The sequence below is a fragment of the Papaver somniferum genome, chromosome 9 (assembly GCF_003573695.1).
Source record: "Papaver somniferum cultivar HN1 chromosome 9, ASM357369v1, whole genome shotgun sequence".
Lineage (NCBI taxonomy): Eukaryota > Viridiplantae > Streptophyta > Magnoliopsida > Ranunculales > Papaveraceae > Papaver > Papaver somniferum.
The window spans coordinates 115,121,571-115,137,432 of NC_039366.1; positions in this window are offsets into that span (position 1 = coordinate 115,121,571).

Genomic DNA, 15,862 nt, shown 5'->3' on the forward strand with positions numbered 1-15,862 from the left:
AATTTTCTGGTGGTGGGTTGCAGTCACAGCTGCGATTTTCTTTGATTTTCATCATCGGCATGTATGATGGTGGTGGTGATTAGTTTTTCTTGGTGAAGAAAGGTCATGGTTCTTCTTCTTGCTCACGAAGATTTGCAGCTAGGGTTTTCTAGTTTTTTTGGATCGGGTCTAATCCAACCGCTTCTCTATTCGAGCCGGGTCGCGGGGCGGTTCACGGGTCGGATATTTCCGCTATCTGGATTGGACTGAGTGGAGTTGTTGTGGGTTGCTTATGGTTGCCTTCTGCTGTTGTTCGTTGATGTTGGCGGCTTTGTCTTTGCTTATGTTGGTTTTTTTATGTTGGCTTTCTTTGTGTTACTATCTTTGACGATTGGACCTAGTTAGTGATACCTTTCGAGACTGGTGTTTAATGTATCGTTCGATCTTTTGTATCGGGTTTCCGTGTGGATTGCAAGTTCCCTGGGGATTACCAATTGTTGTTCGTTAAATCTTTATCGGTATGTTGGTCATTAGTACGGTGCCATTTGTCTTTTACGTCTGTGTGAGGTCTGTACTTGCTCTTTAGAGCGTTTAATCAATGAATCCTCACTTTGTTTAAAAAAAAAAAACTCTGTTCAAATGTTGGGATCCATTAAAACTCCATATTAAACAAAACTGATACAAAAACCTGAAATTTTTAAAAATTGATACAAAAACCCCAAACAAAATTGTTTTCATCAAATTCTACGTCATTAGTGCTTTAATGGGCTTTTAACATTTTGTGGTAGCAAACTCAAGGGAAGGAAGATAATCATTTCCTACTCATTGGATTCATTTTGTATTTCATTTGGTGGTGGTTTCATGTCAATTAGACACACAGCTATTCAAGTTGAATTATGTGATGTGAACTTTCATTTTTTTTGTTTCCATGGTTCTACTCACCTTCAGTTGTCTGAGTGAATCTTCTTCATCCACAAATCTCAACTATTAATTTTGTACATTGCTTCACCTGGGCAATTTTTGCCTTTTCATTGTGTCGGCTGGTCTTGTTAGGTTTAACAATTCTCAAAGTTTGAATCTTTCTTTTATTTCAGGTTTGGAAATTCAGTGAAATTCAATTCTTAGTTCTTTGAGAAATCATATTCACGAATCGTATTGCCATACTTTATAATTCAGGTACAGGAAGATCTATCCTTGAGGTTTATCTAGTGAAACTCAGTTGTCGAATTTGCGAAATGAGGAATTTTAGGATGGGGTTTATCTTGAATTCACTTGTACTCTGCTTATAAACTGCAATTGCACTAGAATAAAAAGCAGCCAGTTCTGCAACTAGTTTGTTAATCTTGGCAATCCTTGGTAAAATTTGAATTATAAACATGAAATATGCTTTTGAAAACATTCAACTAGTGAAATTTAATTCTGTAATTTTGACTTCATTTTTTACCTTTTCTAATTCTGCGGTCTTGTGTGCCTGTAGGTAGAGTGACGTTACGGTAGATTAGATGAAGTCGTGGTGTTACATTATCGTGATGGAAACCAAGTTGTTTTATTCAAATGTCATTGGTGGGATATCAACGAGTCAAGAAAGAAGCAGCGAGATGCATCTGGGTTTACATCATTGAATTTTTCAAGAACTATAGCCAAAACTCAACCTTTTATTCTAGAAGCGCAAGCACATCAAGTTTTCTATCTCCAGGACAATAAGGACAAGAACCGCCGAATTGTACTTAAAATGCAGGCAAGGGACCACTATAATTTGGGCACAACGGAAGTTGAGCCCATCCAAGATGATTTATCCCACACAGATAATCATTCAACCAGTGCAGCTGAAACTGACCAAGACTTCGTGAGCTGGACTCGAAAAGAAATTGAAGGAGAACAGGTTATTAGAAGTACAACTGACGCTGATAGAGACGTTTGAGATGATGATGACAGTGATAGTGATCACAGTGACTATTTAAGTGATTGTGAACGCGATGATCTCGTCTAACATGTAGTGAAAGTTAATATTGAACCCTACTGTTTATTTGATGTTTTTCCTATTTTATTTTAGGTTTGATTGGAAGGAATATTATTAGGCAATTCAGACTCTGAATGAACATGTGCAGGTTAATTTAAGTGACCGAGAATAAGATACAGAACAATATATAGGTTGCATTACTTTAAATTCTCCAATTAAATTTTATTTGCTTTCAATTTTCCTATTAAGTTTCGAGTGAATTTACTTTCAATTTCAGATCACAATCAAGAAAATTAAAAAAAAATCCAGGTTACAAATCGATTTACCTCCATTTTTCACGATTCCGATAAATCGGTATATTCAAATTCTAGAAGAGATAACTCGAGAATCGATTAAACGAGCTTTGTGAACAATTTACTTTCAATTTCCAATCATGATCAATTGATCACGATTGCTAAAATTAACAATTTTCCGTGTTACAAGTGGATTTACTTCCAAAACTTACCAAGTGTGGTCTGAAAACCCTCCAAGATGTATTCACTCAATTCTCGAGTTGGACAACTCTATGTAACTGTTTTCTTTGAGTAATGATTTTGCTAAAAAAAAAAAAAAAAGTAAATTTACTTCCGGTTTTCCCAATTCCCATGAATCGGTATATATAAATTCTAGAAGAGATAACTCGTGAATTGATTAAACGAGATAAGTAAACTATGGTTCCGAACACACTTAATACCTGTTGAATGTATTTTTAATTTTGCGGTCAACTTTAACTAGCTTTCGGTTTTTTGTTTAACTTCAATTTACGATCAAGAAAGTTAGCTTTGAATATTTTCGACTTAAAAGTGACTTAGTTTCAGTTTTTCCAATCCAGATGAATTAGCAAATCGAAATCCCTAAAGAGATAAATTGAAAATTGATTAGACAAGGTTTGCCAGTTAAGGTTCTGGACACACTCAATTTCTCTTGAGTGTAATTTTAATTCTGCACTCAATATTAACTAGCCTTTCCGATTTACAATCAGCATCAATTAGCTTTCCATTTTCCGTTTTACAAGTGAATTTACTTCAGATTTCGCGAATCAAATGACATAGTAGATCGAAATCCTCAAACAGATACGTCGAAAACTGATTAAACAATGTTTGCTAACTATGGCTCCGAATGTGTTCAATTTCAGTTGGATGATTTTGTGACTAGCTTTTTCGGTTTAATGAACACCGAAAGTCGCCGTTCGAAAATAAAATTTTATAATATAAATCGGTGATTTGTTATTTGTCGTATAAAACTCTTATACCGTGCAACATAATTCCAAAAAAAAAAATGTGCTTCTTGAAAATGTACTATGTAAAACACGTCAAATAATAATGCAAAGTCAAAAACAAAAATATAAAGTCATACACGAATCTAAGAGGCCAAGTTTATTTTAAAGACTATTTTGTGTTTCCTCCCCTGCCAAGATCGCTAATTAGCGTTTCCTCCCCAAATAGATTGAAATTAGTGTTTCCTCCCATCGTTATCTTTTCCATCCATTGCTCGGTTAGCTGAGTCAACACTTGTGCACACGTGGCAGAAACTGTACACGTGTTTCCTCATCTTCCCAAAATACCCATCTTCTCCGATTAAATAAATCATATTCTCTGTTCTTCAGCTCCGATGCGTCTTTCAGTTTCTGTATTTCACGTTTAACAACAGACCATCGATTAACTCTGAACAATCCCACCATCACCATTGATTTCTAATTATCAATTTTTGCTGAGCTTAAACACTATTCTAACATTTCCCAAGTCTTCTAACATCAGCGAAATAACTCAAACCCCCAATTCCCAGTATATCAAAATCAAGAATCAAAACACCCAAAACACCCAATTCAGAATCTACCAAAATCCACCACTACAAAAATAAATTAAATTTTAAAGTCATATCAATAGAAGTGAATATTCAAACAAACCCTTTTTATAAGCAGTCCGACTCCTATGAATCATGAAATCGGTATAATAATATCACGGCATGAAAAAATAAGTAACACTAATCGGTATCAACTCGCGTTCTTCTTCGTCTGAGATCAACTTGCGGTGAAAATAGACTAACACACCACTGAATTGAAGATGAAATTGAAGAGCCGATAGCTCAATTGGATCAAAACGTCTCGACATCCACCGATCAGAATGGATTTTTTCCCATGAATTAAATCCAATCGTTGAAATCCGGGAGAACCCTCGCTCTAATCATCTTTATTTTGATCAAAATCTTATTCTAATCGATCAAAACCTGAGGATTTCACGATAACGGATTTGGGGATTTGTTTCGTCTCTTCAGTCCTCTTTCTCTCTTTCTGGTACAACGCGTGAAGTGATATAAGTTTGGTTTTAAACCTTACGTGAAAGAAATATTTAGATGACCCTTCATTATTTAATCGTCACTGAACCCGTCGGATTAAATGGATTTTTTTCACACTGACACATTTGACGCAAATATAAGAGGTTAGTTTGGGTAGTCTGCAAAAAGTAGTATTTAATTTGCCACGTGGACACCAGTGCTGACTCAACAAACTGGATAATGGATGAAAAAGCTAACGATGGGAGGAAACGCTAATTTCAATCTATTCAGGGAGGAAACGCTAATTAGCGATCTTGACAGGGGAGGAACGCAAAATAGCCCTTATTTTAATGTCTTTTTTTTTTCTTATATGGACTTTATTTACGGGCTTTGTTTATCAATCAATAAAATTAGAAAAGGAAAAGAAGTTATTTCCTGTGGACCACGTGTGTTTTTTTCTTTTGACAAAAAAGGGGTGGTGTTCCACGTGTTTTCTTATAGTTAACAAAACCAAAAACTATCGACCCATCTCCTCCACACCCAAACCCCAAATCCCCATACTTTTCTTCATCTCCTAGCTCTGCAACTTAACCCTAAAACTTTGTTTACAAAATCTAGCGCCAAATTTTCCTCTAAAATTTTCGTGAAAATCAAATTCCCACTAAAAGCCCCCGAAGTTCGCTCAATCCCCCGAAGTTTTCGCATCTTCTCAAATAAAACAGATTCAATTTTTCTCTCCAAAATGGAATAAAATCTCTCCAAACCCTAAAAAAAAATCCATCTTCTGTTCGAAATTAAAGAAAAACTCGTTCTCTCGAATCTGCACAGAGCAGGTCAATTTTCACATCTCATAGCAGGTCAATTTCAGATTCAGTTTTTCTCTCCCTAAAGTTTCAATTCGGGGTTTCCTTCATTTGGGTTTTAATGTTTTTAATTTTTGTTTTGTAGGTTTTTTTTTCATTCGATCTGAAGATGCAATCTGAAGAAGGGTAATTTTTTAACTAATCCTTTTTTTTTGATGTTGGAATTTTAACTGAACTCAAACTACAAAGTCTGACAGTGTTTTAGGACTTGGTCCATTGATGTTTTTTTTAATCAGATGTTTTTCGATTAGAGTGTTGTTCTTAGTTTGTTTAGGAGAGTTAAAAAAAAAAAGAGTTGGTAAATGCGCATACTGTTTAAACGTTATAATGATAATGATAATCTTTTCTGTTTGGCATTTTGAATGTGCAGCACGTACTGCTACTTTACAAAATTTATTTGTACCATGCTCTATGTTTGTATGCTTGTAGCCATCAACTCAGAACCAAACATCGCTAAGAAATTTAGTCTTATGTAAGTAATTGAGATTGTTATCATATTCCTTGTGTTCCTCATGCTTTTGTTGCTTTCAACCAGTTAAGTTGAAGAACTTAAATTGTTGATCAAACAATTTTGAAAAAAATATGAAGTCGCATGTCTGAGGTTTAATATGTTTGTGAATAAGTTATGCTGCTAAAATTACTTTTCTGGTCACATCAATGATTTTGTAGAGTTATCAAATAAATATTGTTACGAACTCGTTGATTGGCCACATCAATGATTTTGTTAGTCCATTTTGACACTAAAGTTGTAGGTGTTTAGCTGTTAGTTGTTCACAGATATAGTCACTACAAGTTATCATTTTTTGTCTATTTCAGGATTTGTTCATAGTAGATGAACGTTATAAAACTGCCACCCTCTCTATTGCTGGTGATATATTTAGGGGAAAGAAAGGTACATGGAAGGGAAAACACTTTACACGGCACGATACAACTGCAAAACGTCTTGCAGATAAACCAGCTGCTTTAACTGAAGGGGAGTGGAAGGATCTTGCGACATTCTGGGAAACTGATGCAACACACCAAGTAAGTTCACACATCTTATATGTCTGGGTTTATGTTTTGGTTATACATCATGTCTAATTAATTCTGCCTTTTATATTCATAAGAAATATTCCGAATAAAATGTCAAGAGTAGAAGCTACCAACAAGTAAAGCACACAATGAGCAGGAAAAACCACGCTCGATGCAAATCTGAAATGGTACATACATAATTTGGTCTTTACAACCATTTTTCACTTTGCAACTTCAATTTTTTTTGGATTTAAGTAAGGAGACATGAACCTCTAAAAATTATAAGTTTTTATTTGTAACTGTACTTATGCATGTCTTTCTTTTCGCATGTTGTAGCATTTGTTGACCATCTGGATGGATTAACTGCAAATTGCAAAACCTTGTCAAGAATTGGAATATCATATGCTAGGATAGTGCCTGAAGTTTTTCATATTTTTCTTTCAATTACTATTATTCATTGTACATGATGGAATTTGTACAGGCTGAAGATAATGAAGGAAACCCACCAACTGATGGTGATGTATTCATTAAAACCCATGTGAATAAAAAAACTGGAAAAGCTTTGGACCCAATTTCACAAGGCTTCATAGTAAGTATCTGCTCTAGTAAGGTTCATACACTTCTTATCATAGAAGATAAGATCTTTTATCCTACATTTTTTTCTGATATACATAGGTCCAAATGAGGAAACAATAAGGGTTGGATGAGAATGGGTTTGATGAGGATGGTAACCAGCAACCAATTAGTGATGAAGCGTATGGAAATGTAGTATCTACAACAAGGAAGAAACGTGTAAGAGCTGAAAGATATCCGACATGCTCTAGTTATGAGATAAATGAATATTTTGAGAGACGAATGAAAGAGCGGGATGAAGATTTTGATAGGCGAATCAGGGAACGAGATGCAGAATGGGAGGCACGGATAAAAGCACGTGATGAGGAGGCTAAGATGTGTGAGAACAAAATGTTGGAGTATGTTAGATTGTGCTTCAGGGCAGGGGACGTTTGAATCCGGGGAAGTTTTCAGGACCTTCAGATTACCACTTCATACCTGCGCAACCACTATTTTCACCTTGGGAGCAGCCTTACAGACCTTTAGAGTAACTTAACAGATCTGAGGAGCAGCCTTATAGACATGAGGAACATCTTGTTATACCTGTGAATCATCCTTAAGACATGAGGAGCAACTCGTTAGACCTGCGGAGCAGTCTAACAGAATTGAGGAGCAACTGTACAGATCTCAAAATGATTGTAAGTATCATTTTCCTTGATTTTAAATTTATAGAATTAATTCTGACTGTATCAAACAAACATGTGAAGTGGTCATAATTGTTGGTATGTTAGTATGGTATTTACGCTTTGCATGTTGATGTTATATTTAATATTTCTCTTATAGCCCAATCTTTTTAGACATGATGATTCTCTGACATTCCATGATGTTTTTTTTACTTGTTGGTGTTTGTTTTGATCTGTGATGTTCTTTTTTCTTGTTGGTGTTTGTTTTGATCTGTTTAGCAAGAGCGCGAGGCCTGGGGGTGGACGGCTGGGATGGATTTAGCATTGAATAGGTCTAGTTTGAAGATTAAAGTTTCTTTGAAGTTTGTTTACTTGGGGATTGGTTAAATCTTTTCTTATGTCAAAGTTGGAATCACCATACTCTGGAACATATATTTTTCATTTTAATTCAATTTGAATTCTTTGTTCTGATTTAATTCATGCGAGTAAAATGATTTTTTTAATACAATTTTACTGTATAACGTCCCTGTTTATGAACGCTTTGGCGAACATGTTGCAATAGACATTTTGTTGCTGCAGTCAGGCTTTTGGTGTGGCAAAAATACATTTTAAATAAAAGAAAATTAAAATTATATATTAAAAAAAGTTGTTTTTAGCCGCACATTATTGCATCACTAGTTGTGTGGCAACATATTTTTAGAATAAAATAATAATCAAATTATAATAATGTCTTTTGCCTCATGTTATTGCCTCGCCTTTTGATGTGGCATAACACCTATTTATAAATAAAATAAAATTGAAAATAAAAGAATAATTAAATTAGAAAAATGCTTTTTGCCTCAAGTTATTGCCTCACCTTTTGGTGTGGCATAAAACCTATCTATTTCCTCACTATATTAAAAGTGTGCCAACAACTTCTTGTCACACGGTTTGTTTCCACACAGTGTGGCAAAAGGATGTTGCCACACAAAAAATGGGTTCTTGCCATACATTCGACGTGTTGCAGTAGATGAAGTTTCTTGTAGTGGGATGTGATGTTGGTTGCTAGTAGTCGTAGTTAGTGGTGGCAATGATGGTTATGAAGCTGATGGTGATGGGTGGTGATGGTTGGTGGAGATGGTAGTGCATGTATATATTGATGGTGGATATGGTGGTGGTGGTTGGTGGTGGTAGTGGTGGCGGTGGCGATGATGGTGTTGCTGGTTGGTGATGGTAGGATGGTGGCAGTGATGATGTTTGTCATGTTACCATTGATTAGTAATGGTGTTACTAGTTGGTGGTGATTGGTGGTGGACAGTGACACCTTTGGAGTTTTTGTGTTACTTTTGTTATTTGGGGTTTTTGTGTTATTTTTATTTTGATGGGTTTTTTGTGGATGGATAGTGACACGTTTGGATTTATAACTCACGACCCGTTTTCTTTTTGATTCAAAAAACGATTCTGCTACTTGACCAGCTAGTTAACAGCGAGTTGACAGCTGATCCTAGGTGGAAGCTATGTGTAGGAGAGAGTGAATTACTTTCCCATATCGTCCACGTATTCAAAAAATCAACAAATTACAAGTTAAGTAATATCGTATCCCCAATTCATCTCCAAAGAGAAACTAGGGTTTTATAGGAACCAACAATTGGGGGATACTACCACAAATTGGGGAATACCAAAAAATAAAAAATAAAAATATTATGAAGTAATTTGGAAATCCTCATATCCAAAAAAATACTAGTAATGTCTAAATTAACCTTGAATATCCCCCTTTGAGATTAATTATTCCATTCAGAACAACAAATAATAGTAAATTTCATGGACAAAATTATACAATAGGCAATACATGGAAATCCATATATTCATCTTTGAGACGACCTATCATATCATGTAAATCCAGATAGACTAGGTGTTCTCTTTGGTGGGAGATTCCTTGTAATCACATTAGTCTTCAGATTTGTGGTGCTTTTACAGATGATTATGGTTGAGGACCAAAAGGAACATATTCATGAAAGTGAGGGATAAGAGAAACAGGTGGGTAGTGTGATCCTCGTCGTTGATTGCAATTGCAAATTTAAGATCAGTACCGGAATGATTATGGATAGGATGTGGAGTACAGGATTCATCGTCCATAATTTTGCCATCTGGAGTAGGTGTTGACTTGTGACAGGAATGCCTTCAAACCTTCTAATCTTTTATTTCAATCTGTCGGTATTGATCTCAACCCAGGAACAATACCGACTATTTCAGTCGGTATTATATTCAAGCAAAAACTAAAACCGAAAGTCACCAACGGTATTGCCTTCAAACCTACCCAATACCGACGGTGACGCTGTAAACCTAATTTTTGAAAGAAATTTGTTTTGAAAACTAACAAATTGAGTCATGACATTACAAAAATTAATGTAAACCACCCAACTTCTAATAGAAGTCGTTTCGCTGAGTGGTTGATTGTCGATGAAATGAAGAATTATGGACGGAGAGAAAAAGAAGAGAATCCAGCCGGTATTGCAGTGTGATGATTAAAAGAAAAAAGGAGTAAGGATACCTAGTTAAAAGAATTTAGGTTCTTTTTTAGTTTTTTTTTTAGGGTAAAGGATAGTATTGACATTTTATCACCCAAAAAAATACCCCTTAACAAAAATTCAGCCCCATATAACCGAAAGTATACCCCAATTTGTGTGACTATCCCCTAATTGTGGGTTCTTAATTGGTCTAGATTATTTCGACATTCAAGCTAACTCTTTGGTGCAAAATCCGAGAATGGTCTCTTTCTGAACATGTGAGTATTTGATAATCATGAGGGAGTTGATTATGGGTTATTTATAATTGAGTTGACGTATAACTTTAAAGGACTTGAAGAAAGAATTTTGCTACAGTCGTAATTTAAAGTTTGTTCGAAAATATATAATCATATTTACAATCAGAAAATGACATCACAATTATCTTTGTTTGATAGGCATAATGTCTAACCCTTGAAAATTATTATTATAACATATTTCATCAACAAAATATATGAAACTCAGTTTATGATAATCAATTCAAAAGCTCAGCAACAATATTAGGTTCTCATATCAACCAAGTTTCATGGTATTAATGAAGTTTATCGACTCCCTCTGTTATGCATATAATTTTTCTTATTTAATCCATCATTGGTCGAGTCTAAAGGAAAAGAAATTAATCAAAACTTCTGTTAACTATCAATGGAGTACCATCATTGTTCGAGTCTAAAGGAAGAAAATCAATCAAAACTTCCGCTATCGTATCCCGTCCATGGTGTAATTTCAAGGAAAAACTTTATTGAAAGTTTCTCTGGTTCCCTTTTGTTTTCTTAGTATTGATGACGTGGAAAACTCTATGTCTTGATGTGTAACGGCCACATCGGAATCAGCTGTTAAGTAGTTGTTAAACCGCTGGTCATATAGCATTTTCGTTCAAAAAATTATTTATTTAGATAGGTTAAAGGTTTACATAAATTTTATCTTCATTAATTCCCAGACTTTAGCAAAATCATCATAAAAAATTCGAAACTTGATCCCTCTTACCTTGCTTTCTTAGCTAAATGGTATGTCATGCCAATTCTAGGACGTTTAGCAAAATTACAAGACCATAAAGGTTTATCTTGCAGAAGAAATTTTTATTTAATTATAATAAAATACCACCAATATATAACAAATAAACACTTGAGAGTCATTCTAGATGATCTAATAAGAAGTGGGTTATCTGATTGGCAAACAACTGTCATACTCCATTGATATAGCCCAAAAAATAGCTTGCTTTAAGGCCATACATTCGAACTGTTCTACTTCATACTCTTTCATCAAATCTCTATCAACATGATGCCCCCAGACTCCAAAGTATTCCTCTATAAAATTATGAATAGTTAGGCCGCCAACTCCAGCTTTATTTGTTTTTTTTATAACCAACATCCATATTTATTTTCATAAAACCCTCGTCAGGTGGTTCCCGATATTAAGTTTTCATATATAAAGAGTTATTATATCCTGTGAAATTGAAGGGAGGAAAATGGAACAATATTGATCGGTAAGAATTTTAATTCTCTCAATAATATTAGTTCTATTAGGTTGATAAAATGGCGGCACAGTGGTCTTTCTATATTATCCAAGTAGTTATCATAACTAGGTAGAGATTATACTTAGATTAATGAGATGAGTTATTGGCATAAGTAGTACATGCAGTAAACCAGCTAATAACCTAATTAACTAAAAAAAACAAATTATGAATAACATTTGAAACCACAACCTTAATATCTAATTAACCAAACAGATCTCTCATAATGACAATCAGGAATTAAGTGTACAATTGTTTCGAAAGAAGCATCACATAAACTACAATGTCTCTAAGGCATTTCTAAATGAAAAGTTTTGTTCCGGTGAAATCTTAGTTTTCCATAATTTATTCCAAACACTAGAGGAAACGGGAGAAGGATAAGCTTGACCATGATTTCTAGAAGTCATCGGGGTTTTGTATACGCTTTTCACAGAGACGTGGCCCTTATTATCAGGCATCCAAATTAAGGTATATACTCTTATCCTAGGAATATTCATAACATGAATTTTATCTGCAGTGTCAGGAGAAAACAAACTACAAACAAGATTAACATTCTATTGTCTAGAATCAGAAATGGATAACTCATAGACAAAAGTATAAGAAGATGAAAGATTGGCATTCATAACAGGTTCTGAAGGATGTTTAGTTCTTATACCCACTTATCTAAACAGATTTTAATCTTAGTTCCATATCTAACAGATTAGCAAGAGTTAGATTTAACAGTTTCCAAACCTTTATAGATATCTCTATGTATCTATGAACAATTATCTTTAAGCTTCTCAATGTGCAAAAACTCAGAATCTTTAGAGTACTTATCTTTCAAAACATCTACTAAAAGATCACCTGACTCATTACAAACTTTCCAAGCCAGTTTTGTTATTAAAGCTTGATTAAAATTTTCAAAATTTCTAAAGGCCATGCCACCTAAAGACTTAGAAACACACAGACTCATCCAAGAAATGGGACAAATACCTTTGTTTCCTTTATGCCCCACCAGAAATTCTTTTGAAGAGAGTCTAATTTTGAAATTAAATTCTTGGGGATTTTGAAACCACCGATTTGATAAGTTGGAAGAGAGTTAAGTACAAACGTAACTACAACGGTTCTTCCAGCTTGATTTAGTGAATAACTACTCCTATTATTCGATCGAAATTCAAACGATTGAACAATAGGATTAAAAGATTTCTACTTATTCAGTCCTAGTAGGAGGGGAGCTCTTAAATAAGTAATAGAGTCAGAAAAAATATTCATATTAAGAGCCTTGGCCAAATTAGCACAAGCACCAGGACTGACGTTACATGGCTATTTCATTTGAATATTTTTTTTATAGATTGTTTAGAGCAAGTCTAGTGCGGGACTTGGAAAAATTACACACTTGATCATGGGCGGGTAAACTCGATTACTCATAGTGGGAAAAGAGAATCTCGGAGATACACAAGACGATGGTCTCAATATTCAATAATTGTCTCAAGTTCCAACGAAATCAATTATTTTACAACAGCCAAAAAACGACAAGGTTTTTCAACATTATGAATAATACCTTCCTTTGAACATTCAACTCACGCGAAACTAAATCTTTTCAACAAAATAAAAAATCACTAAAAATCCTTCGATTCTTATTTTATTTCTCCAAGTTTCTCAATATAAATATCTCAATCTCAAGTTATTAGGTGAGAAAGAAATAAAAAAAAAAACACCTAATAATAGAACCAGAAATCCTTCGAATTCTTATTTTACTTCTCTAAATTTCTCAATATAAATATCACAATCTCAAGTTATTAGGTGAGAAAGAAATAAAAAAAACACCTAATAATAGAACCGGACTACTTGTCAATGACACAATCAAGTTCGAATGAATAGAATAGTTTCAACCTACTTTCCAGTCCGGATTTCGCCAGATCTCAGGTTCATCTATCAACAAAAATTGAGCAAGATACCGCTGCTCAAAAACCATGAGGTACGAAGTTTAAAAAGTTTATCAAAAGCTACCTCATGGTCCTAAAATTATTGTCAATAAATTCCATTAGTTTACTGTGTACTATGTACTATATTGATGCGAATAAGTATCAAAATAAATTGATGTTTGTTTGGTGGGATAATACTGATGTACTGTTGTTTGAGGGTAAAAACGATTTCTGCTGATTTTGGTAATTTCGGGTGTGTGGGTGAGAACGAATTTAAACCCTAAACAATGTACTGCAAGGGAGTACTTTAGATTCGAGAGATCAATCTGTACGAATCCGGCCTGAACCAAGAAATGGCCCTTCTAGACTTACTTCGGTCACAAAGTGAAGGAGAAGGGTTGGTTTTGGGGAGGGAAGCGAAGAGAGTGTTGAGACCAGAATAGTTGATTCTGGAAGAGTAGTTGTTTCACGACTTGTATCAGAAAGTGGGAAGCTAACAGATGGAAAGCTAGAAAATATTTTCTGAGTGTTGTATGCTTCTGACCAGAACTTGTTGTTCGGTGGAAATAGGTAATACCTATTTATACAAGTCGAAGTGAAACGTACTATGGTCTCGTAAGAAATGGAAAACGGATGAGTAAATGGGAGGTGGTGGTAACCGGTAACGCCTGGAATTGATGTTCCATAAAAGAAAGCGTTTCACCATTACTCCCTGTATTTACTAACCGCCTGATCCTTATGACACTGTCTTATAACGGACCCAGTGTACGCCGCACGCTGTAAACCGCCAAACCAATACCCCATGAGCATCCCCCAGTTTGTGACATGTGTTGATGTCTCGAGTGTTTTCATGGAAAACATGTAACATGTTGTTGTTGTCTGGCAAGTTGAGCTTGGGAGACTTGTCGGCTCGGTGGTGACCTTCGACGGTCGAGATTTTGCATCTTAAGAGGAAAGGTAGCCATTGATTATTGCAACCCTTCGTTTGGTATCCAGTGGCATGAAAGCATGATCGGTATGGTTTTAATATGGCCTAGTTTAGGCGCTGCCAAAAGTTAGGGTTTTGGCTTTGTTTAGGCGCGACCAAACTAGGGCCAAAGGTTTCCATGCGTTAGCTGTTAACCTTGGACGGCTAAGATCTACATCTTAGATGAAAAAGTGGTCGTTGATTGTTGCAGGCCTTCGTTTTGGCAGTCGTAAAGGGAAGGCCGACATGGTATGGCGCGGCAAGGTGTTGGCATGCCATTGGCACATGTGGCATGGCCGGCATGCCTTGGCACGGCTTAGGCGTGGCCAAAAACTGGGGTTTTGGCTTTGGCCCAAAGGTTACCATGCGTTGGCTGACGACCTTTGACGGCTAAGATTTGCATCTTAGATGGAAGGATGGCCATTGATCGTCGCAAGCCTTTGTTTTGGTAGCCGCATAGGGAAGGCCAGCATCGTATGGCGCGGCAAGGTGGATGGCATGTCATTGGCACATGTGGCATGGTCGGCATGCCTTGGCGCGGTTTGGGAGTGGCCAAAACTAGGGTTTTGGCGTTGGACTAAGGTTACCATGCGTTGGTTGGCGACCTTGGACGGATAAGATTTGCATCTAAGATGGAAGTGTGGTCGTTGATCGTCGCACGCCTTCGTTTTGGTAGCCGCATAGGGAATGTCGGCATGGTATGGCGCGGCAAGGTGGCTGTCATGCCATTGGCACATGTGGCATGGCCGGCATGCCTTGGCGCGGTTTGGGTGTGGACAAAACTAGGATTTTGGCGTTGGGTCAAGGTTACCATGCGTTGGTTGGCGACCTTGGACGGCTAAGATTTGCATCTAAGATGAAAGGGTGGTCGTTGATCGTCGCACACCTTCGTTTTTGTAGCCGCATAGGGAAGGCCGGCATGGTATGGCGTGGCAAGGTGGCTGTCATGCCATTGGAACATGTGGCATGGCCGACATACCTAGGCGCGGTTTGGGCGTGGCCAAAACTAGGGTTTTGGCGTTGGGCCAAGGTTACCATGCGTTGGTTGGCGACCTTGGATGGCTAAGATTTGCATCTAAGATGGAAGGGTGGTCGTTGATCGTCGCACACCTTCGTTTTGGTAGCCGCATAGGGAAGGCCGGCATGGTATGGCGTGGCAAGGTGGCTGTCATGCCATTGGCACATGTGGCATGGCCGACATACCTAGGCGCGGTTTGGGCGTGGCCAAAACTAGGGTTTTGGCGTTGGGCCAAGGTTACCATGCGTTGGTTGGAGACCTTGGACGGCTAAGATTTGCATCTAAGATGGAAGGGTGGTCGTTAATCGTCGCACGCCTTCGTTTTGGTAGCCGCATAGGGAAGGTCGGCATGGTATGGCGCGACAAGGTGGTTGTCATGCCATTGGCACAGTGGTGCGGCTGGCATGGTTGGCATGCCTTGGCGCGAAGACGTGGTTGGCATGGCATGCCATTGGCACAGTGGTGCGGCTGGCATGGTTGGCATACCTTAGTGTGGAGACGTGGCTGGCATGGCATGCCATTGGCACAGTGGTGTGGCTGGCATGGTTGGCATGCCTTG